Source organism: Pseudopipra pipra, chromosome 29 (assembly GCF_036250125.1).
Source record: "Pseudopipra pipra isolate bDixPip1 chromosome 29, bDixPip1.hap1, whole genome shotgun sequence".
Classification (NCBI taxonomy): domain Eukaryota; kingdom Metazoa; phylum Chordata; class Aves; order Passeriformes; family Pipridae; genus Pseudopipra; species Pseudopipra pipra.
The window spans coordinates 1,940,200-1,965,896 of NC_087577.1; the positions used below are offsets into that span (position 1 = coordinate 1,940,200).

Below are 25,697 nucleotides of genomic sequence, written 5' to 3' on the forward strand. Positions count from 1 at the left end.
GCTGCAAAGGGAGTCCTGCTCCCAGGAAATTCATAAAAATGGGAAGTTTTAAAAGTGGAAAGAACCACAAACACCCAAAAATGGGTTTGTTTCCTTCTCCAGCCCAGGGCAAGACCTTGACAGGATCCAGCAGAAGGAGAAAACCAGACCCAGCAGTCCAGAAGAAGACAGAGGTCTCCTCACCCTCCGCCACCGGGGCAGTGTTCAGCAGCACACCAGAGTCAGGAGCTGGCTGGAACCTCTTCGCCAACCCAGACGGACTCATCCATTCCCCCAAACACATGGAGAACCAGAGCAGGGAGGAGGCCATCAGATGCCATCCCCAGAGCCCATAAGTTACAGCAGGGAACAGAGTTGCATTTGCCCTATTTCTTATCTGCTTGGAAATTGCACCGCTTTCCCAGCTGCAAAGGCAGCTCTGTTCCCAAGAATTTCAGCAAAGCCATGACCTCTTTCCAGGATCGTACAGTATATGGTGGCGGGGAGCCAGGGCTAATTATAGGCACAGGAAAAGGGGAGAGAGGGTTTGGAAAAGCTCTACCTTCCCAGCAGCAGGGAGTGGGGCGTCACAGCCCCAGCCAAGCCCACGGCAGGAGCACCCCAAAGGGCTGCGAAACCCAGGGAAGGAGAAAGAAGGCCAGGGATAGGTGCTCCTGGGCATCACTATCCCTCTTTTCTGGGAGGATAAAAGCCAACATAAATCTCAGCTCACAACACTCCCCAGTTCCTATGTGCTCTGGTGTAGAAGAGAAGCCCCTCACGGGGAGTGGGACCAACGCTGCCCCGGCACAGGACAAGTGCCAGCACAGCACTGCCCCAGCTGCCAGAATAAACATGGCAAGAAGCAGTGTTGCTCAATGCTATGTCGGGAATCTGAGTTTGGGTTCCCTATGGAGACCCCATCTCCTATAGCTGAGTGATGCCACAAGCCCCTACCATGCCCTCATGCCCTGGCACTGCCCAAAAGCTCAACCTGCAGAGATGCTCCCCAACCTGGAGGCAAATAAATGTGCATCAATTTAAATGCCAGCCAAGGCTCTCAGGCAAAGCCACGCACAGGCTTAGAGCCAAGTTCATTGTCGCTTGCTGGGCAATGTCACAGGAGCCACCTCCCTCCCCCGACTCGCCACAGGAGTGGACAAGGACATGGAGACACACATGCCCACGAGACCTTCCAGCACGGAGGAGGCTGGGCAGGAAAGCACAAAACAGGCAGCAACTCATTTAGCCACCAGTCTCCTCTTCAGAGCCACATTGCTGCACAAAACAAAGCCCAGGTAAGGTAAAAATCCCACCTATTATTTTCTTGAGGGAGGAAAAAGAAAAGCCAGGAACTCTCTCGCTTGCCGCAATGGTTTTCATTTTCCACCAAATCAAATCGAGTCTCGACTCCGGCTGCTGGCAGATCCCCTCCCTGCCTGCTCACTGCCGTGTGTGCCTGCGCATGTGGGAATGTGTGGGTGTGCGGGTTTTGTTTTGCTTTCTGCACAGGCTCTGCAGACCATCTCCTGCTCTCGCCGATCGCAGCCTGCAAGGCTCAGTTCTGCTCTATTATCCGGCAGGATGGACTTCCCATTTCTCCAGCTTTAGCCTCATGCGAGGCTGCTCTCCTCCTTCAAAAACTTCCAGAAACATGGCTTGCAGGTATCCCAGCCCCCTGGGTGCTGCAGAGCTGTTGCCATTGCCAGTCGCCCCAAGAAGGTCCCTGTGTCTAGGGGGGTGTCAGGGCTGGGTGCTGTGGAGGGGGAGCATGGCTGTGCCAGGCCGGGACGGGGGAGCCGGCAGGATGGAGCAGGGAACCAGCTCAGCCTCCCAGCGGGAAAGCAGCCGCTCACTAAGGGAAGGAATCTGCCTGTGCACACTGAGGCCAAACGATGCCCTTTTTTAAGGCTCCAGTGGCAGTGGGAAGGGAGTTCAGCATGTGCTGAGCTCACCTGGCTCCTGGCAAGCCCCTCGGGGTCACCTCCCACCAGCTCCCCACATAATCCCAGCTGAAACCTCACCCTTGGCACCTGGTCCCGCCGCAGTGGGGGCTCCCAGAAACTCTCCTGAGGCCAACCAAGCCTTGGTGCAACCAAACCCAGCACTTTTTAATGTGACACCCCCATCCCCAGCTCCGACACCCCAGATGGGCACATCCAGGGATGGAGGGGAAGATGAACAGAAATGGCATCCCCACAGTCCACAGCAAAGACCCTGGGACTGCCGTGCCTGGTGCCTGCCCAGCACCCACTCCTCTGCAGCAGTGGGACAGAGGGACAGGACCCATCCCCACGGGCAAAGCCCACTTCGCCCAGCTCTGCCAGCACATCCCAGCAGAGCACGTGGCCATGGCAGGGCTGACACAGTCCCTTCCCACTCGGCTCCGCAGGCGCCGCCGCGCACGGCTCAGCCCTAACGGGATAACAAGCTCACAATGAGATCCTAATGAAGGATTAGCGAAATACAGTTTAAAGAGATTAAAGCTGGGTGCAGCACTGAAACTTTCTTATTTATTTAATTTTTTTTTTCCTGAGAGCCCGGCAGAGGTGAGACCCAGATTACAGCCAACACGGACAGAGCTGGCATTCACTGCCAGCTCCAGCGACTTGGGATGGTTTTTCCATTGCATTCATGCAAAGGGGGGCTGGGGCTGCAAAAAGTATGGAGGAACACACAAAAAATGGCTAAAATGGCTCGTGGCGCCTGCAAGCCCTGCCCGAGGCACTTCACAGCGAGCCAGAGGCTTTCTTCATCTCTCCCTTCCCACACCAGTCCCTTCCCATCTGCATCCCAGCTGCGCGATGCTCTCGGTCCTGTTCATAATGACTGTTGATGTTATCCGCCGGAGCCAGAGCCTTCCAAGGAGCCCCAGGGAAGCAGGTACTCAACTCTCATTCAGGGAAAGTTATTAATAGTAATTTCTTGGCTCTACACAAACAGAGCAAGAAGTCAGCCCTGGCCTCGGAGAGCTCGGCGTGACTGCCAGCCCCACGCGCTCCGAAAGGTCAGGAGTCTGGTTCGCCCCCAAATCAAAGGAGAATGTTTAAAATAGAAAGCAACACATCTGGGGTTGCTTTTTGGGTTGTTTTGGCCACTCGTATTGTCTTCTGCAACCACCAACACCACAAATTTTCTCCTCCCAAGAAAGGGCAATGTGACTGTCACCCTATCACAGGAATCCAGGAGTGGGAATTCACTAAACCAAAAGTGGTAACGCCCCGGCAGAGAAAGGAATGGGAGAGCAAGGCTGGCACTTGGGAATGGGCTTATCTCACGGGCAGTGGGGCAACCGCTCAAAGCCCACCCCTCATTTCAGCCAAGTCCTCAAAAGCCACACGATGAGAGGGAGGTGGGGAGCTGAGAAACATCCCTGTTGAGAAACTACAAAACAAATCAAATGAAGATGTTTGGAGCAGATCCAGATGTTTATTAGTGACGCACATGGAGGTATAAATAATTATCCGGTAGGAATTTTGTTCACAGGCAGCTCTCCCTTATCTAATCAGATCTCAGTGCGACATGGCCCTGGCCTCCCCCTGCTTAAAAAGTCTTGAGAAAACCAAATGCAACATTAGAAAAACCCTCACTAGGGGCACCAATTTAATCCCATTAATCACTGGACACTAGGAGCAGAGCTGCCAGCACTCAGATCTCATACAGGCACAGCTCAAGGGAGGATTTTTTCCCCCAGTGGAGGGGGGGCAGATCCTGCGCGAAGGTGCAGAGCGGAGCCAGGAGCCGAACCCTCGCACCCTGCCCTGTGCCCGGCACAAGGCACAGGTAAAGTGGCCCATGTGGGAACAGAAGGCACCATGGCATCAGCCGAGCTCCTCCACACCAGCACAAGGAGCTCGCCAGGCTCTCGTCTGTAAGAAACCAACTGCTTAAAATACACTGGCCAACAAACCCCTCCCTTGTCCGGCTGCGTGGTACTGACCAGCCACTCCAGCACTCGGACACTGCAATTACCTAAAAATAAACGGACCACAAACCTCAAGAGGCCAAATGGCTGAGGGGGATGAGGATGACGGGGAAGGTGCCCCCAGCAGCACGGGGGTACCGGCAGCTGCCAGTGGTTGTTGTGACACCACCAGGAAGTCCAAGCCGAAGGATTCACATGCAACCAAAAAATAGGTAGAAAAAAGGCTTTAACATCTCAGAAAACCCACCTGAGCTGATTTTTCCTGGCCCTTAGCATCACCTAACCCGTGGGAGGTGCCAGCCCACGGAGACAAACTCCAACCCTCCGCGCCAGCAGCCCTCGCCCCGCCAACCCCCCCCCGCCAGCATCTCCAGTGGTTTTCCAAAAATTCAACCAACCCAACCCACCGTAGGCGAGGCTGCAGAGGGTTTCACAGAGGCCAGAGAGGAGCAGTGTTGGAAACTTACTGTAGGAAATTGGCCGCTCGGCTCCAGCTCCTTGTCCCTACTGGTGGGAAAGTCTATAAATCTCTAATAAAGAAAAAAAAAAAATCCCCTCCCATTTTATTCCTTCTCTCTCCCCCCAACTCCACTCCAAAGGATTGCGAAACAGAGAGGGCAGCCGGGGCTTGGATCTGCAGCATTTCTGAGTTCCTACAGAGTCTGGGCTCTCTGCCACCAGCAACAGCGGCTCTGGGGGTGTGGAAAAAGGGAGGAAAAAAAATAAAAAGAAGAGGAGAAAAAAAATTGTATAAAAAAAAAAGTCCTGTTTATTTTGGGGGATGAGAGGAAAACTTGCACTGCACAAAGCGGGGTGGAGGGGGAGCAAGGCTCTGGCACTCCTGCAGGCACTGCACACTTGGGAATCAAAAAGACTTTTGGTTAAAATGCCTGGATTTTGGGTGGGAATACTGAGCTTGCAGAGGATGCTCTTTCCCAGGGTGTACACGGGTGATGAGTGATCTCATATAGAGGGAGGGAAGCACCTCCTGGGGCAGCTGGACCCCCCGGGGGCACCCATGGGTGCCAGCGGCAGCTCTGCCCTGCCCTGACGCGGCCCCGGGCGCTGTGAGGGGAATTACTGAAGACAGGCTGGAAGAAAAGTCTGCTCCAGCCGTGACCCAGATTCCCCTCCAGCCTGATCCCTCACTGAAGTCATAATCCTTGGAGGGCTTCTGGTCCTTTTTTTTTTTTTTAAATACATCCCTGTTCGTTGCCATGGTGACGAGGGGGATGCTATAATTTCAGCATTATAGACTTCAGCACAAGAACAGGAGGGAGAAGGTGGTGGAAATATGGACGAGCTGCACTGGTAACACATTTAGGGAAAAAGAATTAAAAAAAAAAAAGAAAGAACCAAGGCAGCACCTTGGCTTCAGCAGCAGAGGCTGGAGGAGCAGGGCTGTGTTGCAGCTGGAGGGATTCAGGGAATCATGGAATGGTTTGGGTTGGAAGGTACCATAAAGCCCGTCTCACTCCACCCCCCTGCCATGGACAGATACACCTTCCACTAGACCAGGTTGCTCCAAGCTCTGTCCAACACTTGAACACTTCCAGGGATGGGGCAGCCACAGCTTCTCTGAGCAACCTGGACCAGGGCCTCACCACCCTCACAGCCAAGAATTCCATCCCAATATCCCATCTAACCCTGCCTTCTGGCAGTGGGAAGCCGTTCCCCCTTGTCCTGTCACTCTAGACCCTTGTCCAAAGTCCCTCTCCAGCTCTCTTGGAGCCCCTTTAGGCACTGGAAAGGGTTCCAAGGTCTCCCTGGAGCCTTCTCTTCCCTGGAATGTGGATTTGCTCCTGTCCCCGGGCCAGAGTACCCACTTTGGGGCACTGTTTGGGCAGCAGTTTCCCTGGGCATGGATGCTACAGACCCTGCAGGGCTTTGGGAGATGCAGCAGACCTTGCAGAACTCGAGGCAAACCCGCGGAGGAACACCCTATTTTGGGGTGGCTTTAGCCTTGCCCACCATGGCTCAGCACCTGGATGGGGCCAAAACCAACCTACTTTGCAAAGAAGCAGCTCCAAAAGAGCTGCCCTCCCCTTTTTACCTTTATTCCCCACCATCTTTCCTTTCTGCCCTGCTCTGCCCATGGCAGGTCCCAGTGGCATCCCATCAGCAGCAGGATGTGGGAGATCCTGAGTTCCTGTCCAGCTCCCAATTAGAAAAAAAACCACCACTGCCCTGTGTTTTTGCAAGATCATGAGACACTTCTGGGTGCTCTTAGTGTCACTCTATCATGGTTCAGCCCCAAAGAGCCCCTGGGCTGATGTCAATGAGTTTTCAGGCTCGTAGGTGACCCGTGACCCCATTGGAGGTTTGGACTGTTAACCCGAGGGCTTCAGCCCCCCCAAATCCCAGCAGCCTCAAGCTCTCCTACGGCACAGAAACAGTAAAATTGCATGAGCAGAAGCTAAACCAGTTTTAGCCACGTTTCCATCCTTCTCGCCCCCCTTCTCGCCCCATCGTCAAGCACTGAACCGGCACCTGCCGTGACGAAAAATTTCCGAAAGACACACAAATAAAAATAAGATTGCACACAAACACCTCTGCCCAAACCCAGCCTAACGGCCTGTGACCCCCCCATCACGAGGGAGACAGGCTGCTAGGGGCTCACAGGGTCCCAGAGGAAGCCAGAGAGCCCCAGGGAACGCCAGGCCCACACCATGCTCGCCCACGCGCGAGCAGGGAGGTGAGAAAAAGGCTCCGGTCCGGTGCGCGGCACCCGGCACAGTGTCCGGCACTGATCCGGCCGTGCAGCCTGCACCCCTCAGCCTCGCTCTGAGGGGCGGGAGAAGGACCCCAACAGCAAAACCCAGGTGGCCAGCACCAGGGGGAATGGAGACACCACCATCAGTTCTGCACTGGAGCCACAGCGCCTGGGAACAGCTCAGTGGGGGTCCTCAGAGGGCGATGTGATGCTGGGGCAAAAGGGTCTCCTGAGTTCTAAATGCTTAAAAAAACCCCACAGCACATCATTGCAAAAGTAGGAAATCCAGGCATGGGGCAGTGAGTGCCAAGGACCCCCCACCAGGGCTTGCAATGCTCCTCGCTGCAAGAAAATCTTGTATAACTCCAGGCGGAAAAACAGAGAGAGCGTTTTGTTTCCATGCCCAAAGCAAAGCCAAACACCCAAACCACCACCTTCAGCATCCGACCTGTCAGCCCTTGGGCCATCAGGGCGCTTTCAGCAGTGCCCCAAGCTCCAGATTTAGCCTCAAAGGTATTTATCTCTGTGAAGCTAAAACCAAAGATGCATTTGCATAACAAAAAGACCCCGATGCTTGGTGGGGACAGGGCATGCAAAGCAGCCTCCCTCACCAAGCAAAGGCGCTCAAGGTCACCCTGGCTGATGCTGAGCTTGCTGTGGCCTGTTCTCTTCCCTGGAAAGGACAAGGCAAGAACATCTTCCCTTATGGGAAGCATCTTCCTGACCTTCCCACTTCCACTTTGTCCAGGTGGAGCAACCCTCTCTGGTGCAAAGCCAGGTGTGAAGTCTTCCTCACTAACACACACACGTCTGGCCCTAAAGCTCAAAGATCTGAGGGCAACTAACAGGTTTTTTCCAAACTCTCTCAATTTGCGAGGAGACCTGGGCTCACCATTTCCTCTTCTGGGTGCCAGTGGCCAGAGCAAGGACGGGCAGCTTAGTCCCCTCAGGAGCAGCGTCTGAAGGGGAGCAGGGCAGTGAGGAACCCAGCCCTTGGCCCTTCCCCAGCAGCAGTCCCTTGGAGGAAGGAGAGTTTGGCCCGAATGCAGCTCCCAAAACACCTGGGGACCCCAGGAACAACCAGGAACTCACCCCACCAGGACCCCCCACCCCTCCTGTGGGAGCAGGCAGAAGGCACGGAGCCGTGCTCAGCCCTCTGACACACCAGGTCAGCACCCACTGCCCACGCTGTGCCCACAGCTCAACCTGGCACCTGTGTCATTGTTTTGGGACAAAGTCCCTTCAGCAACTGGCGCCACCCAACTCATCTCCTCCTTATCTTGCACTGGCACACGCTGCTGTGGCACATGCCGACCAAACCCCCTCCTGCCCACCATCCTCACAGCCCACTCAAAGCTCAACCGTTCCAAAAACCCAGGAGGTCACAGCAAACCCCAAAAACCACCGCTGTGCCCCAGGCTGCCCCAAGAGCCAGATGCTTGCCTCTCCTCCCACAAGGAAACGCCAGCTCTGGGGAGAGGATTGATGGAGGAGCAAGAAGCAGCCACCAGCTGCCGTGGGAAGAGCCTTGGCTGCCTTTGCCACCAGCATCCTGCTCCAACCATTTGTTCTGCTTCTATTTTAGAAAGCGCTGGGGCTTGGCTCTCCACGGCTCCCAGCCTCCCTCCCAGCCTCCCTCCCAGCCTCCCTCCCAGCCTCCCCTCCGCCAAGCAAGGCGACAGATTTCTGCAAAGAGGTAGCGCCGGCTCCGCTCCCCATCTTGGCAGCGGCATCCGCGCGGGGCCGGGGATATTTTTGAACGAGCGAGCCGAGAGGTGCTAGTTTTCCTGGCAGCTCATTGCCGGCGCGTGGGAAGGACGGCCATGCCGAGTCAGGGAAGGTTGAGGATGGATCCATGATTGATCCCTGTGCTTAAAACCCTGGAGACGAGGCATCGAGTCCTCCTAAGTCACACAAAGTGAGATGTCCAGCAGTGCACGGAGCTCTCTGGGAAAGCATCACCCAAGTAATGAGGCTGGAGATAAGGCCTGACTCCAGCTACATCCCAACCCACAGCCCTGAGCCCTTCCTGGGAGCCCCCACACTGGTCTATGCTCTTGAAGGAGAGCCTGGCATGCACACACTGTCCATGTGATCCCAAGTGCTGCTCCTCACCAGAATACCAGATGGAAAACTGTCCTAAGCCCACGTCCAAGCAAGCTCTGCCTCCACCCAACCCTTCCACCCTGTCCCAGTTATTGAAATAAATTTGCTGTTTTCAGAGGGCTTTCCTAAGGGCAGAGACACACAGGGAAAATGTGGTTTATCCCCTGGGATAAACCCAAGGGTTAGAGCGAAATGATCTTTAAGTCCCTTCCAACCCAAACCATTCCATGAGTCTGTGATGACCATGCCTGAAGGCACCTCCTCGCCTCTACCACAACCTCCCTGGTGATGCCAGTGCCGAAGGAGATGCTCAGTGACACACACAAATGATTTGCTTTCCCCCATGGTTTTTCCAGCAAGTTCTGAACTGGTCCGAGTGCCACATGCCAGGCTCCATGTTCATGGCAGAGCCAAAGTCAGAGCTCCCTGCAGTGGAATTTTAAAAGGCAAAAATTCCCCCTACAGTGCCCAGCAGGGAGAGGGTGCTGGTGGCAGAGCCAGGCTCCAGCAATGCCAGGATTTTAACAAGCTCTGGGGTCTTCAGCCACTCCAACCTGCCACTCATTGTCCACCCGAGCAGCACCGGGGTCCCCTCCTGGAGGAGGTGCCACGTTTGCCACAGGACACTACAGCCCAGGGATGGACACCACTGGCATTCAGACCAGACAGGCTGTTCCTCTCAAGCCTGGGAGCTTGCTCTCATGGCAGTGGGAAGCCTGTGGGTACCAGCTCCATGGGGACATTTATCGGGATATTTAGACAACACACCGACAGCTCAGCCTGTGGTTACACAAACACATGACCCCTCTCTGCCTCCGGACCATCCAAGACTGGTGAAAAACATGCATTTCTTGGCAGTCCCGAGCTTGCAGAGAGTCCTCTCCCACAGATGCCACCACAGACCAGGAGCACCTGTGCCTGGAGCCAAATCCCAGCCACTCCCTGCCCCAGCCCTGCATGATGCTGGTTTATCTGCTGGTCCCAGGACTGACCACCACGGCCCAGGGGCAGGCTGGTCTCAGTGACTGCCCTTGCAACAAAAAAAAAAGGCTGGTCGGTCAAAATAATTTGTCTACATTCTTCATTTTAATTTTTTTCTTCCCTGTCAGTGGAAACTCCTGCTCCGGCGCTGTGTCTCAAGGTTACTGCTTGGGGTGGGGGAGGATTTCAGGTTTTACAACTGAAAAATTCCAGACAGAAGCCCAGAAATGTTGCCAGTTTTTCACTAAACTGAAGTTCTTCATCCAATTTATTTAATTTATTTAAAGGGTTTTTTCTTACACTTGATGCAGCAGGTTTTAAGCAAACTCCATTTTTTCAGCCCCCCCCAATTTTGTCAGCTTTAACAGAAAAGTGTCACTGATGCCTTGAACATTTTCCATTCTCAATTTCTTTTCTAAGGAAAACCAAACCAAACTAATCTGACCCCACATATTTTCTCCACCTGCACGACATGGGATGTGTTCCTGAATATGGCGCCTAGCAATTTTTCCCTGGAGTCTTCCAATAATTGGAAAGGAAAACATTTAAAAGTAAAAAGAAAAATTTCATCTTCAAAATAAGAGAAAAAAAAAAAAAGATGCTTTCCAAAAGGATGGAGGAAAGTCACTTTGTTCCAAAAGGCACTTCCATTTAAAACGGAAGATGAAAACTTTCAAGCAGGGCTATTTATAAGCACTGCTTATATCCATCAATAGCACCTTCCACCCAAAGCTTCACCGCATCCTCCGGAGCAGGAACCCCCCTGCCGACAGTCCCAGCACCCCCAGGGCTGCAGGATCCACCTCCTGCTGATAATCTCCCGTATTGCAGGAGAAGGATGAGGAGGAGGAATCCTACTGGGAATTCTAAGATGATCCCTTGGCAGCCCTGGGGTGGGCTCAGGTCGGGGACCCCACAGGCTGCCTCCCAAATCTCGTTACTATTTTTTGGGGCTAGGAGGAAAAAAAATTCAGGAGCCATGGATTTGCCCTGCCTCCTTCCAAAAAAAAAGGCCGATGCGGCAGCAGTGCTGCAGTGGGAGGTCACCCTTCCCCACAGCCCACAGCCCCCCACCCGTGCCCCAAGCCCCCCAGCTGGGGGGCGACAGAGGCACCTCCTCTTGGAAGCGGTTTTGGGTTTGTGCCGGACGCTTGCTGGAAGCTGTTTGAAGCTCTGGAAAGAAAAACGATTCCTCCTCCTTCCCTTCCTCCCTGCCCAGAAATAGGTCACTTAATTACCCCCTTTCCAACCCCAAACACCACTGACTCAGGACAGGAGGGGGGAGCTCTTTCACCCCGTGCCGGCTCATGCCCGGCAGCAGCCCAAAGCCACCGCGCACGGCTTTGACCTTGAGCTACCACACTGGCAGGACCTGGGCGCCAGGACACGGCCAGCACAGATGGCAGGGACTCAGCTCCCCCCCTCTGGACTCCAATTAGCACTGATCAATTAAAGAGAGGATGGTCAGGGCCGTGGGTGCTGCCGACCCCCTCCATGAGCAGCCACGGGCACAGCCGTGCGCCGCCTCCAGGAAAACCAACGGCTAATTGCATGTTGGGAAATCATACGTGTCCTGCTCGGCACAGAGTGAAATGCACAGCCCTGGCACAGTCTGGTCCGGCTGCCTGGGGATGGGACACCACGGTGGCTCCTGGGTGGTGGCAGGAGCCTGACACATCCCGGCACAGGCATCACCCCGCCCTTCCACCTCGTCCTCACTGCATGCACCGAGACACCTGCCCAGCACCGCTCCCGCCAATTCAGGCTTCGCTTTTGGCAGCCAGGGAGCAGCAGCACCGCGTGCCCGCTCCCCTGGGAACCAGAGTGGCACGAAGCTGTTTAAAGTCCCACCGGGTGCCACAACAGCACTCGGCATCAGGAACAGGCCCCGGCAGCTGCTTTGGCATCCCAGCACTCAACGACAACCGGGACATCTCACTGCGACCAGAGCCCTCCAGGTGACAAGGAAGGTGGCAGCGAGGAGCCCCACAACCACTGCACAGACCTCGTCTCATCACCCCCTTTTATACAGGGCTCACCCACAGCTCAAGAAAGCAGCGAGGGAATCAGGAAGCAGCTGCTGCACACCCCCAGCCTCGGCGTGACCCACACAAAAACAGGCTGAGTTTCCCCAAAAAACTCTCCCTGTGCAGTTCAGTGGTCCTGCTTCCTCATCTTTTTAGCCCCCATTTAAGAGAAAGCAAACGTACAGCCTACCCCTCCCAAAATAAATCACCCCAAATTGATTTCCTGCATATTTAACAAACCCTTGCTCCAAGTGGGCATGTTTTTAACAATTTTTTAAAGGATGCAGCCTCTTGTCTGTTTTGTAAGTGGTGAGGACCTACAGCAAGGAGACACCAAGAGTGAGGAAAAAGGAAAAATTAAAGAAGAACCACAAGCAAAGCAAAGTGGAGCGCGAGATGCAAACCGACAGATCCAGGGAGGCAGAGCTGCTGGCAGGCAGACGGCAAGATCCATCTTGAAAGCAAAAGCAAACTGCTGCTCACACAGGCAGAGGGAAAAACCTAGAGGTCTTCAGCACTGCCTGAGCTCTGATCAAACAAAGTGATTAACAAATTTCAGCTCTTCATTGAAAGCTTCCCTAATTAGAGGAAAAAAGGAAAAGAAAAAACAAAACCAAACCCCTGAGAGGTGCATCAGGTGGTGAAGTCTCAGACACCAGCGGGGGGGGGGGAGGCAGGGGGTGATGCACCCCACAGTCCTGCCAGCACAGGGAGGGCCCGTGTGGCCAGGGGCACCCGCTGCCTGCCCCGCGGCACTGGCATGGCCACAGGTTTCCGTGCCTCCCCAGCCTTCCTCCTCCTCCTCCTCCTCTGACTCACTTGCTTTCTGCTCACCGCATCGGGCTCAGCGGCAGAGCCGAACCTTCCCGGGGGCAGGACTGTCATCTGCAATAGAGTCACCTCTGAACTCGGGACGGCTCAGCCTCCAGGAACTGCCGAAATAGTGATGAAAATAAGAAACAGTCCCTGGCCCGAGGAGTTTGCCCTCCGAACAGATGGGACGGCGGCGGGGCGAGGCAGGGGGATATTTTTAGCTCTGGTTGCAGATGGGGAAGTCCGGCACGGCACAGACATGGCATCAGCACGGCAGCCCCACCACTGCCCGTGCAGCTCACCGTGGCTTGGGCCACCTCCGTGTGCACTCCCAGGTATTAACGGGATTTAAATGGGATGTTGTCTGCTCACTTCTCGAGCCTCAGGCATCACCTTCCAGGCTGGCTCACACCACCGTGGCTCCACATGGCAGGTCACCAGCACTGGGCTGTTGGGGGCACCCAGTGGGGCAGCAGTGGTCCAGCGAAGTGGAGTTGATGCCAGCAACCCACATCCCTCCCCTCTGTCCCCTCTGTTCCCAAAACAGCCATGGCCCTGCAATCCATGACACAGGAGGGACACCACACAGCACCCAGTGGCAGGTCCCTCCTGGTATGCTCCAAGCGATGCCAACCCGACCCTGGGAAGCACTCTGGCTTGGGAAGAAGAAAGCATCTGCCCCTCGCCACAGATGCTTTTCAAGATTTAAATGACTCGCCCAGGGTCCCAGCGAAAGAGCCCATACTGAGCCCTCCACACCTCGTCCAAGCTCTCCTGTTCCTTCAGGATGAGCTAGGCAGCATCTCCCCCCATCCTCATGTCCGTCCTCTCTCCATGAGCCGGGGCCTGCACCAGCATTGACACCTCCCTGCCAGACAGCTGCCAGCACTGGCTCCCGGCACGTGCCAGCACCGCGGCAGCTGGGTCCCACTCCCGTACTTTTCGTCCGACACTTTTGGCTTTGTTCTCTCTCGCACAAAGCCGCTGTGAGGCTGCCCTGGCAGCACGAAGGGACCTTGAAGTGGATGTGGTTTATGACCATATTTAGGCTCCTTTACGTTGCCAGAGTCGCAATAAAGGGCTGCAGCGTTAAATGAGACTCAGACCCCACTTGTTTCACTTGGCAGCCTGGGAAAAATCCACCCTGGGTGACTCCAGCACCGTCCATGCCTCCGCCCTGCCCGCTCGGGGACAGCACAAAATAGCAACAGCCCTTTCCAGCTCTGCAGTTACACTTCCCAAGCGCAGCCAAGAGCCCCACAGCAGTGAGGAGGGGGGAATTAAACCCAATTAAACTCATTAACCACCCCCCCTCCGAGAGCAACACCAAAGCATGGGGAAGCACAGGGACATGCCCAAGGTCACTGGCTGACAAAGCTGGCACTTCCCAAGGTTCCCAGAGCCCCCCAGCAGGACCGAGCACGTGCACGGATGTGACCACTCAGCCCAAGGAGCCCCCAAGCCGCTTTGTGCCCTGGGGAGAGCTGGGGCAGGAGGGGAAGCACCAAGCCACCTGACACGGGAGCTAATGCCCCTTCAAAATGAGCATGTTAAATCCCTGCCGTGGCAGAGGCACTGGAGAAACCCGAGCAGCGGCCCCACTGCTGCGGGGACATCAGCCACCTGCTCCGAGCCAGCACAAGTGTGGATGCCTCAGCCTGGCAAAGTCACGACAACTGCAGGGGCTGAAGGACAAGGTGGTGGGGGAGGAAAGGAGAAGCCATGAGGCCCGTCCAGAGGTCTATGACCTTCAGGAGCCCATGACAGCAATCCCGAGGGCAGGGCAGGCAGCTCACTTTGAGTTCCCAAGGGACACGAGCAGCCCCAACACTCCCAGGCCAGGGCCACCAGCACCAAATCGGCTCAGGGAAGGGAAGAACATACCCAGAATAACCCTTACCTACACCCAAAACCCGCAGCCTCGCCTGGTGAGCATCCCCATCGCACTGAGGCTGGCAAAGCCCTGTCCCTGTCGGCAGTGAGGATTCAGGCTGGCTGTCCTGGGACAGTGCTTTGAGAACACCCACCTTGGTGGAGCAGAGCCAGCCCGAAAACCCACGTGTGGCCACAGGCACTGTGGGAGAAAGGGCTTTGGAGGGGCAAGATCAGGCCTTCCCTGGAAGGCAGGCAGACAGACAGAGACGCTGAGCCAAAGTGCCAGGGGAATTTGCACCAGCACCAGTGTCTGTGTGCCTGCCCGGACCCCTCCCCTCAGCAGCAGAGAGTCACCGGCCAAAACCTTGTGGCAGCTCCGACAGCCGGGGAGGATGAGAAGGGGGGTGGGGGGCTCAGCTCAGCTGGTGGCCATGCAGAGCCAGGGGTGCCATGGGGCTCCCGGGGGGAAGAGGGAAGCAAGCACACACGTGTGTCTCGCTGACAGTGTGCTGCTCTCGTGCACAAGGCGGGGGGAGGGGGGGAAGGAAAATAAATAAAAAAATAAAAGCCAATGACAAAGCCAAAGGGGTTTGGGAACTGCGGGGAAGGGATAAGCCGCGGGCAAGCAGGCGTCACGGATGCCGAACAGCCGCAGATGCCGGACACCCTGTCACTGCATCCCGCCCCGGCACCGCTGGCCCCTTGCACCGCTGGCCCCTCGCACCGCCGAGCCAAGGAAGCTTTCGCCGCCCCGGGGTGGCCGCGGGGGCAGTGCTGGGGTTTGCCCCCCACCACGGCACTGAGCCCCCCCGCACAAACAATCCCAGCTGTCGGGCTCGGAGCCGGCGCTCGGCCAAGGCATGGACGCTCCCGGGACTCGATTTACCGCCGGCTCTCCCAAAATCTGCTCTTGCCAATCAAACCGCAGCCCACACCGGCACCTCGAGCCTCACCGGCGGGTCCCGCCACAGCTCCCCCGTCTCATCATCCCGGGGGAAGGCAGCCTCCAGCCCCCGAAAGCCGCTGGGCCCTGCTTCTCCCCGGGTCCTGCCAGGCCGCGGCGGGTCCCACTCGGGGGTGGCCGCGGTGTCGCGGGTGGGCTCGTGGGCCGTCACCACGGATGTCCCACGGGGACGCAGCCCACCGCCCCGGGGCGGGGTGGGCACCCCCAGTGCTGCCCCCGCCCCATCGGCAGCACCCAGCGGGACCATCCCGGCGCGTCGCACCCGGCCACCGCATCCCCCCGCGTCCCGCATCCCCCCGCGTCCCGCATCCCGCCGTGTCCTGCACCACCCCCCGCGCCACACACCCCCCGCCCGTGTCCCGCACCCCCCTCACCTGTCCCCGCAGCGCCCAGGCCGAGCCGCCACCTCTTCCCCTTCCTCCCGCTCCCTCCTTCACCTCTGCACCATTTTGGTGACGGTTTGTTTTGAAGCGGCAGGGGGAGGAGGCAGGAGGGGGGCGCGGGGGGAGGATGTGCCGCCGCCGCCGCCGCCCCCGCCCATCCCCGCCGCCTCGGGGCGGCACCGCGCGGCGGTCGGGGGGGGTCTCTCCGCTTCCCCCCACCCCAAACACCGACAGGCCCCCCTCCTCCCCCGAAGGCTGCCCGGGGAGAGGAAGGGAGGGAGGCGTTCTCGGAAGTAGCGCCAGAATCGCGAAACGTTAAAAAAACCCACCAAAAATAATTTAAAAGAACAATTAAAAAAAAAGGAAACAAAACAATAAGCAAACCAAATCGGCGAAGAAGAGCGAGAGGGACCCACCTGAGCGGGGCGCGGACCGGCCGCTGCCGGGGCTGCGGCGGAGCCGGCGGGGAGCGACCATGGCCGAGCCCGGCCCAGCGTCAGGGGCGGCGGCGGCGGCGCGGGCGGCCAATGGCCGCGGCGGGGGGGGCGACCGGGAGGGGACCGGGAGGGGACCGGGAGGGGACCGAGGCCAAGGGGGGGCAGAGCCGGGACCTCCCCTCTCTCCCCCGCAGGGTCTGGCGTGGCCCCCCCGTGTCGGTGGGCGAGGGGGGTCCGGCCCATCCCCGCGGCCGAGGCAGCTGCCCCGGGGTGGTGGGGGGACGGTGGGTTCTGCCCCTGCTTCCATAGGGTGTCATGCTCAGAGCAGTGGGTCTCTGGGGTCCGAGTGTCCCGAAAGCCATACGGAGGACATCAGCTGCCCGTGAAGGTCCTAGTTCTGCTGCCAGGATGCTGGATCTGGGACTCAGAGGCAGTGGAAGGTCCCGGTTCAGTGTCTGGCACCAGCACAGACCCCTCGTGGGTATGACCCTGCCCGTTTTACCCTGACACAGGCCAGGGGGCTGCTCCTGCCTCTGGCATCCCCACTGCACAGGACTCCGGGGGCTCCCAGGGCTCCTGGGGCGCCCAGTCCTGTCCTGGCCCTTCCTGCAGTGCCATGGGCTCAGCCGAGCACCCGGCACCATCACTGGGATGGCTCCATGTGCTCCTTGGTGGCAGGGCCACAGCTCCCAGGCCCTGCTACAAGTCGGGACACTACATTCCCTGCTCCTCCAGTAGCTGCAACCTGGATAAATTGCTGTGTGCTGCCCTCAAGAAATCCATCAGGTCAAACAGTGACTCCCACCTCCATGCTAGGACAGTTTGGGGCTGTGGATTGGGGCAGGACTCTGATTTTTAGGGGGTGCTGTCCCTGTCTTGCTGCCATGTCTGGTGCTGTGCATCCACGGCCTCAGGACAGTGCTGGCACCAGAAGCCTCGGGGTTGGGGGTGCGGATGGAGCTGATGGCTGGTGGGCTGCAGACCTCCTGCCTGCACCCCAGGTCCCCAACGAGGGGCACAGCAGGAGCTGGTGTTCCCACTGGATGAGTTCTCCCACCACTGGGAATGCCAGAGGAGTGCTGTATGGCACAGCTGGGGCTCAGCATGGGGCACAGGCTTTCCTTTCCCAGGGCTGCACGTGGCATGGCAGGCCTGGGCGGGCTCCCACGCGCTGCACAAAGCAGTAAAAATAAAAATGAGGCTGGTGTGGGACTGCTCCCGGTGGAAAAAAGCTTGTGCCAGGGGTTGGAGCCTCCACAGGAGATGTTTCACGGGTCCCCCTGACCAGTGGAATGCAGCCCAGCTTCCGATACCAGCAGCAAGGAGCCAGCACCAGTCCAGTAGGACTCCAGTGCCCCATAAGTCAGGGATACCAAGTGATGACTCTATCACATACAAGGCCACTGTCCCAGCACAAGGGGGACTGGGGACCAATGACAAGGATGTCTAAGTCCTTTTGGGTCACATTCAGCTGGAGCACTGGGAATACAGGCACTCCCAATGTCCTTGGAGCACAAAACCAGATGCAGGGGAGCTGCTGGGGATGGGGGCAGAGTCACTGCATTTTCACCCAGACGATGCCCATAACCATTAACACAGCATCACATGGTCTTCCTGCGCCAGCCCCCACGGCACAGGGCACTGCACAAGCCCAAAACACCCACTTCCCTCCCCAAAGGCCTGGGGTGACACAGGATGGGGCTGGGGTGTACTCCCATAGGGACTCTTCGTCATGGCTGGCTCTGCCCTGAGCCCCATCCCAGGCCGGGAGGGCAGGAAGAGGTTCCCCGATGCCAGTGACTCAGCTGAGGGGGTTGTTTTGCAACACACTGGGTGTGGGAGGCTCCTGGTGCGTGGAAAGTAGGCGGAAAATTATCCGACTTATTCAAGGTGTGTGGTGAGCGCAGGGCCAGGGAGGCTGGTGGGCAGGGAGCAGGCCGGGGGGTGATGGACCTGCAGCCCGAAGCTGGGGCAGGGGGTCCCGCTCGAGGGCTCTCAGTGGGACAGCAGGTGCTGAGGGCCAGGATGGTGACTCTGGGCTGAGCTTCCTCACGATCTGGTGCCTCTGCACCTTCCCCACATTGATCTGGAGCAAACAAAACAAAGGCACAAATATCTCCATTAGGGCAAGAGGTAAAGATGGTCCTGACAGAGAGGCTGGATCCGACTGAGCATCACCGGTGGCACGGGCACCTCAGCCTCCACCACCCCTCTGACTCACTGACACAGTTTTCTGCTGGCTCCTTCCCCCATCCTGATACATATTTCTAGTGGACTTTTCAGTGTGTTTGGCTTTTTGGGGCTGTTTGTTGTCAGTTAGTTATTTTATTATATTTATTGTTAGAAATAGGGTTATTTTTAGCACGCTGTTGGTTTAGATAGAGATGGGATTAGTCATCTCACCAAGAGCTGTTTGCAGTCTCTCCTCAAGGATTCTCTGGGGTTTGTTTTCCAATCAACTGAGATCATGTATCCAAAGAAATAAAAAATAAAAATAGTCAGAATAACGCGCAGCAGCCACACTCTGGTGCCTCTCCATGAGTTACGGGATGGAAATGAGGGAAGGATCCAACCCAGGATATTTATGAGACAAAGACAAGAACATTACTATGAACCTCAAAGTATTTTGGAAAGTCAGTTCGAGCTGGTTTTTTTTTTTTTTTTTGTCTCTTGGGAACCAAATGCTGAGTAACTCCCTTCCCACACCAGGCTGCTGCTCCGTACAGCTGGTACGCAGCCTCTTGACAGTGGAAACTGCTTTCCCTTGCCCTATGCCAGCGTGAAGAAGGCAGGACTCCTGGGTCTTCTGAGATATGCAGCCACCTACACGCTCAGGCTATTAAAATAAAACCATAAAAGACACCCAAAAACCTAAAGTGGGAAAAACATTTGTTCCTCTCCCACACCGAGCGCAGGGACAGGAGCGGCGTGCGGGCTGGAGGCAAAGCCAGGAGGCCGAGAGCAGCGTCCTGTGCGTGGAGCAGCATCTCCACCCTCCTTGCCGCGACTTTCTGTCTCTCCCTGCCGCCATTCCTCCTTCTGAGCCAAGCAGGAGCAGACTCCCATGCCAGTTTCGGGGAGACCAGTTTGGCTCTTAAAGATCGGAGTTGGATGTAGGGAGGAAACAAAGTTTGTGGCTCATCTCATCACTTGCTGGCGTAGAAGTGCCACTGCCAGCTCGTCCCTGTCAATGCTGATGCCCTTGGGATGCAGAGCTGAAAGTGAGAGAGGGGATGGGGGTCCTGTCAGCCCCACATGAGCTGGACCCTGGCCTGGGGTAGGGGGGGTGATACCCTTGGTGGTCACACAGCCTGTCTTTGGGGGCAGGGAGAGGAGCAGAGCTGTGCAGAAAGATACACTCACAGGATCAATCCCAACTCTCCAGCCCCGAGCCGAGGGACAGCCCCGATGACCCTCAGGGTCCCTGTCAGCCCTGTCGCTGCGGCTCCCGTGACCCCCGTGCCCGTGCCGGGGTGACTTGCCCAGGGCACAGCGCAGCACACCAGCTGCATGCCCGACCCGCAGGAGGACAAGGGTGGCACACGTGTGGTGATGAGACAGGGGGGCCGTACGAGCGGGGAGGAAGCATCGCCTTCACGTGGCCCCCCCAGCACCCCCCTCCCGCCGCCCACCCCGGCTCGGGCGCGGGAGGAGGATTATTTGCCCTCGCAGCTGGCGGAGGCCCCAGCATATGCCCGGGGCGGGGAGGGGGGAATACTGCACGGAGCAAAGCCGCCGGCGCTGTTCCCGGGTGACCCTGCAAGGCTGGCTGTGGGGTCCCTCCTTGCCCCGGCCGTGCACCCCCGCCGGCCCCCCGCTCCTGCAAACGCTCCCTTTCCTCCCTGTCCCCCCCTTCCTCTCCAAGTCTAAATTCTCCCACAGCGTCCATTGACGTCCTGCCTGCGTCACCGTCTCCAGCACAACCAGACAGCACGTGGGAGAGGCAGGTTAAAGCGGCAGGGCCCTGGGAGGGCTCCAGCTGCGCACCCCACCGAGCGGGGCCGCGTGGGGAGGGGGCCCGGGAGCCCAGCGGGGGTGGGGGGGCTGCCCCGGTGAACCCCCCCCCCCCCCCCAAACGGCACCGGGGTGCTGGTGCTGTCGGGAGGTGTTTCCCACCTCACTCTGGGAGGAAGCAGTGCAGGCTGGGGTGAGATGAGGGGGTTTTTTCCTCTCCTGTCGCAAGGTTTGCACAGGAGCATGAACACATTTTGCTTCCAGGTCCGTGCCCTCATCCTCCTTCCCTCCCTGGCGCGCTCCAAACCCACCCCAAATGGGGATCAGCAGCTCTGGCGGCCAGGGAAGACAGCTTGCTTCAGATGTGTGAGCTCCCTGACCCTGCTCCCAAAGCCAGAGCCAGACTCCTGGGTTTTTTTCCCGGCTGCCGGGCCCCCAGCCAGTCCTTGTGCCTTTACGTCTGGGCTTTGCCTCTGCCCGAATTACGGTGCAGCTTGGCTGGGTCCTGGGGCTGGGAACGGGGTTTGCACGCAGGGGGAAGTGCCAGAGCTCTGCCAGGGCGTGGGATGCAGCGAGTTTTCCAAGGGCTCAGATGTGGGGTGCAGTGAGTTTTGCAAGGGCTCAGGTACCTTCCCTGAAGCCCACTCATCATTTCTGCTTTGGGACATTGTCTGACAGCCCCAGCTCTGCAGGACATCCCCTTCCCTGTGACTCAGGGTGTCAGGGTGGGCAGGAGAGCACCCCCTGCCCCAAAGCACAGCCCTGCCTCCCCTCTGTGACCACGCTGCAAACCGGGGGGCTATTTTTGTCCCTTCCCTTCTATTTATTGTGCCAGAGCCATGTGCGGCTGGAGAAGGCTGTGGTGTTTGCTTTGTGATTACTTCCTTCCCGCCCATAACCTTTTGCCTTAAAACGGGATTCGCCCTGATCCTGGACCCAAGGCCGGGAAGCCTGGGCAGCGTGCCATGAGCGCTGGCACCACAAGGCTCTTGGGGGGCAGAGATTCCTGGCTCTGACCCTGATTCTGATGCAAATCTGAGTACAAACATGATGCCCTTCAGCTCCTCAGGGAAATGCAGCCCTGAACCTCCTCCCCTGGAGCATCCCCAGCCCCTGCCCCGTGCCACTGGCACTGCTCCATTTGCACCCAGCCTGTGGAATGCTCAGCTTCCAAAGGCAGACAGATGGGCAAGTGGGAACCATCATGGTAAGCCCTCAAACAGGAGCCACCACGAGAGAAGGGAAAAAAATTTAAAAACTCAAGTTGCAGAAGGCAGCCACCTTCAGTGGGGACCACTCCTCGCAAGGGCTACCAGGGCTGCCGAGCTTGGACCAACCTGGAGATCAGCTGATAAATTGTGGGGGATGGGGGAGGACCCCACTGCTGTTGCAAAGCATCAGTGTAGCCTTGACCTGGCCACTGGTCTAGGACTGTTTGCCATCACTCCCAGCAAGCTGCTGCCTCCACCCCTCTGTGGCACAGACTGTGTGGGACCTGCTCACCATGCCTTATGCTCCATGGGGTAACCACTGTGGCCAAGCCTTGGTTGGGAAATGTCCAAAAGAGAAGGACTTGGAGCTGTTGGGGGATGAGAAGCTCTATGTGACCTGGCAACACAAGCTGGCAGCCCAGAAAACCAACACTCTCCCGCGCTCATCCCCACAGCATGGGCAGCAGATGAGGGGGGAATTCTGCCCCTCTGCTTGGCTCTGGTGAGACCCCACCTGCAGTGCTGACTCCAGCTTTGGGGTCCCCCGCATAGGAAGGATGTGGAGCTGCTGGAGCAAGTCCAGAGGATGAGATATTGGGAAGAAATTCTTGCCTGTAAGGGAGGTGAGGCCCTGGCACAGACTACCCAGAGAAGCTGTGGCTGCCCCATCCCTGGAAGTGTTCAAGGCCAGGTTGAACAAGGCTTGGAGCAACCTGGTCTAGTGGAAGGGGGGCAGGGGGTGGAATGAGATGAGCTTTAAGGTCTCTTCCAACCCAAATGAGCCTGTAATTCTGTGATTCTGCAGGCAGCAAACCCAGCTGAGGTTTAGCTCAGCCCAAGCTGGTGGCAGCTTTGCTGGTCTGTGTTGGAGGTTTCCAGCTGGGGCAGCAGCAGTGCCTGGGGCAGATCAGGCACAGCAGACCCCCTCCATCTCCTTCTGCTGGGGGTTTATCAGCCAGGGAGGCGTCTTTTAGCACCTCAGAGGGTTAAGCCCAGCATGAAGCTTATCAACTAATGGAGACTGGGAACACTTTGGAGCACCTTGCAATTTCAAATTAACCTGATCTCTCCTTTTTCTTCCCAAGCAGAGAACTGCAGCTCCACTCTCCCCGTTCTGGTGCGGCGGTGGCTGCCGCAGCCGGCGGGTAGAGCTTCAGCAGCTCCCCAAGGAAGTGCATCTCCTCCATGTGTAGGAGTAGCTGCTGACTGGGAGCAGCCCAATTTCCAGGAACTCCCAAAAGTTACAAGCCTTCACGTCTTGCTGAATCAGTGCGAGATCCAGAGCAGCTCCACGCTCTGCAGCCTGGAGAAAGCAAAGACCTGGGTTTCTGCAGCCAGAACTTCAGTGCTGAGCATGAGCATCTTCATCCCCTCGTCCTCGAGACACTGTCTATGATTCCTGCATGCACACCTGGCCCTAATGAAAGGGCCCAGCGCCTCCCCATTGCTCAGCCAGTTAAACCTGCATGAACTGAGCCCAGTGCACACAAAAAGCCTCTCCTGGGTGAGGTCCTTATCACCCGTGAGTCAAGGCAGCCTTGCTGCCGTGGGCCCGACCCAACCTTGGCTGGGATGGGAGGTGCCCGGGGCTCTGCACCGCAGATCCGGCTGTGTGCCACCCTGCTCTGCCCACAAAGGGAGGCTGGAGCCCTCCTGGCCACGGCCCTGGGGAGCGTGACCCTCCGTGAGGCTGCGGCCAGGCTGCCCTCGCTGCTCACTTGATCCCGTCTCCTCCCCGCTTAATCCCCGCTCCCCTCCCGGTATCCTCTGCTCCACTTTAATGCCAAACGTTGGCCGGCAGCCACTCATCTCCGAGGACGCCTTTTTTCCTGGTTATGCAACGCACGGCTGAGCTGTTTGCCTTTCGCTGTGAGGAGTTTGGGGAGGCTGGGCTGGGTACCCTGTTCTGGGGAGTGGGCAGGTCCTGGGGTGCCCCAAAAGGGGACTGAGAGGCAGCACAGTGGTTCCCCTCCCTGCTCTGTCCCTGAGGCTTCCATTCATTCCTAATCCATTCCCCTTCTCCTCTTTCCAGGTGTCCCCCAGGGTTCAGCCCTGCTCCCTTTCCATGTGGACTCTATGCTGCAAGAAGAGCTTTCTGCAAGCTCACAGCATGCCTGGTGCAGCATCCCAGAGAACCCCGCCACAGCATTCCGGCTAACCCTACCATGGCATCCCAAATAACCATGCCATGGCATCCCAGCTAACCCTAAAACAGCATCCCAAGAAACCCTGCCATGGCATCACAACTAACCCTGGTGCAGCATCCTGGCTAACCCTGCCCTGTCATCAGAACTAACCTTGCCACAACGTCCCAACTAACCCTGGTGCAGCAACCTGGCTGACCCTGGCACAGTATCTCAGCTAACCCTGCTATGGCATCCCAACTAATCCTGCCATGGCATCCTGGCTAACCCTGGCACAACATCCCAGAAAATCCTGCTGTAACATCCTGGCTACCTCTGCCGGCTCCCAGTCGGGATCCTCACTGACTCTCAGTGTGGTGGTGGCAGCCCTGTTTCACACACCATGGTGCCCTGGCACTGCTGACACCAAGTCCTGTTTTGCTTTGCACACAGGTCAGAGCAGCACAAGCACTGTCCAAGGACCAGGGGGCACAGCCCCAAATCTCAGCCAGGCCCCCAGGGCCAAGCCTCCCCAACCCAAGGCCTCTCCTCTCCTACGAGCAGAGGCTCCAATAGCCCCTTCCAGACCATGGGTTTATCTACTCCACCGCAGCCTTGCTTCCATGCTGGGAGCTTTGGAGATAGGCGAGAACTCGGGAGAGCAGGGATTTAAGGCTCCAGCTGCCGTGCCTGGGAATGCTGTTCCTGGGCTGACGTATGTGGCAGCTTCTGCACTGTGGGCTGGGAGTCAACTGTGCCACCAGCTTATTTTGGGGGAGATCTGGGGTGCCCACTGTCCAGAATGGAGGAGATGCCTTCAACTTAAAGTTTGGGGTGCCCAAACATGTGCCTTCTTCGCTGCAGCCTGGGACCCCCAGCTGAGGCTGCCATGCCCTTCCAAAACCCACCATAGCATAAGAAGCTGCCAAAGAGCCTCTTCCAGGGAACGAAACATCCCCAAACCAGGCAGCTTTGAAAGGCATCCCAGCCACCTGCTACCAGACCCTTGCTCCTGACACCCAGCAGCCTCCCTGTGCCCAGCTGGAGCCCACCAAGGCATCAGGGGGAAGGTTGGGACACTGAGGACATTTTGTTCCCTGCTCTCCCCTTAAATTATCCTGCCACATATAGTAGATCTTGGTGCTATTTTTAGGCCTTGCTTGTTTAATTATTGAGAAAGATTTTGAAGGATCTCTTGAAGGCAAGGAGATGAGCACCCAGGGTCCTCACTAGATTTCCCTTACCAGAGCACAGGGCAGAGAGCAGGGCCACGACAGCTGCCATCTCCCCATCGCCACACGAATCCTCCAACATCAGCTCCAGCCTGCATTGCATTGCCTGCAGGGATGGCCACAGGGATGGAGGGAGCGGGGCTGGGCTTTGGAGCTGGCAGATGAGCTGTAACCACCTCTTGCAGACAGGGTGAGCAGCTCAGGGGCCAAAATGAGGGACAAACCCCATCCCCAGAACAACACCAGGCTGGCAAAAGGGACCGTGTTGGAGCTGGGGAATGCTGAGTCCCAGCCAGCAAAAAACAGTGCAATCCAAGTGTTGGCTTCCACCAGGAATGGATGTGGCCCAGAATTCACTAGTTTTAGTTTTAGCTAAAACAGCCACTTTTCTTGCTGAAAAGTGACCTTATTCTCATCTCACCAAGCAGAATCGCAATGGCAGGAGATTTTTTTTTAAACGGTTCCTTTTATGTTTCCACTTACAAAAAGGCAGAGAATGGCCTTTATTTGAGATTAAAGGGGGTTGGTCAACTTGAAGTCCACTGAGATTTCAGCAAAATGGTACATAATAAAGTACAAGCCAAATCCTCAACTGGCATCCACTGCCCAGGCTTCAGCACCTTCATCTTTCCAACACCTTTTTGTACCTGTCAGCAACCTGGCCCAAGACTTCAAGGGAAACACTGATTTGCCCCAGGTGCTGGGCTCAGCCAGCTAGAATTGACTTCCACCAGATATCCAGGGTATCTGTGATGTGCCCAGGTTTCCTAAGGAATATAGGTGTATAGTTATGTATTTGATCTGTTCGTCCTCCTCCTCTCAACCACATTAGGTACAAAGTAAAGATATCAATTTAATGGTGCAGATTCTGAGGTGCTACAGGTTGCATGAAAGTAATTATCCTCTGTGTGAGATCCCATGCTGACCTCAGGGAAGGATGGTGGGATCACCTTGGCTCCATCCCAGACATCAGC

General features: G+C 57.1%; 1 protein-coding gene and 1 long non-coding RNA gene across 12 annotated transcripts in view; one reads left to right on the forward strand and one right to left on the reverse strand.

The window, feature by feature from the left end:
• The window catches only part of MEF2D (myocyte enhancer factor 2D), a 101,137-nt gene that overhangs the window by 66,743 nt on the left and 8,697 nt on the right, over positions 1–25,697 (reverse strand). For 6 of the 11 annotated variants that reach the window (XM_064638323.1, XM_064638322.1, XM_064638325.1 and 3 more), the window contains exon 1: positions 15,758–15,851. The exons of 2 other annotated variants lie outside the window; for them this stretch is intronic. The gene's annotated coding sequence lies outside the window, so the exon portion shown is untranslated. Of the gene's footprint in view, positions 1–15,757; positions 15,893–16,182; positions 16,303–25,697 lie in introns of those variants that run through there. 3 more of the 11 variants (XM_064638314.1, XM_064638319.1, XM_064638316.1) reach the window with 3 other exon arrangements.
• Positions 938–2,483, forward strand: LOC135403897 (uncharacterized). Its single transcript, XR_010425522.1, has 3 exons — positions 938–1,277; positions 1,492–1,644; positions 2,115–2,483. It is a non-coding gene; the product is annotated as an uncharacterized LOC135403897 (long non-coding RNA).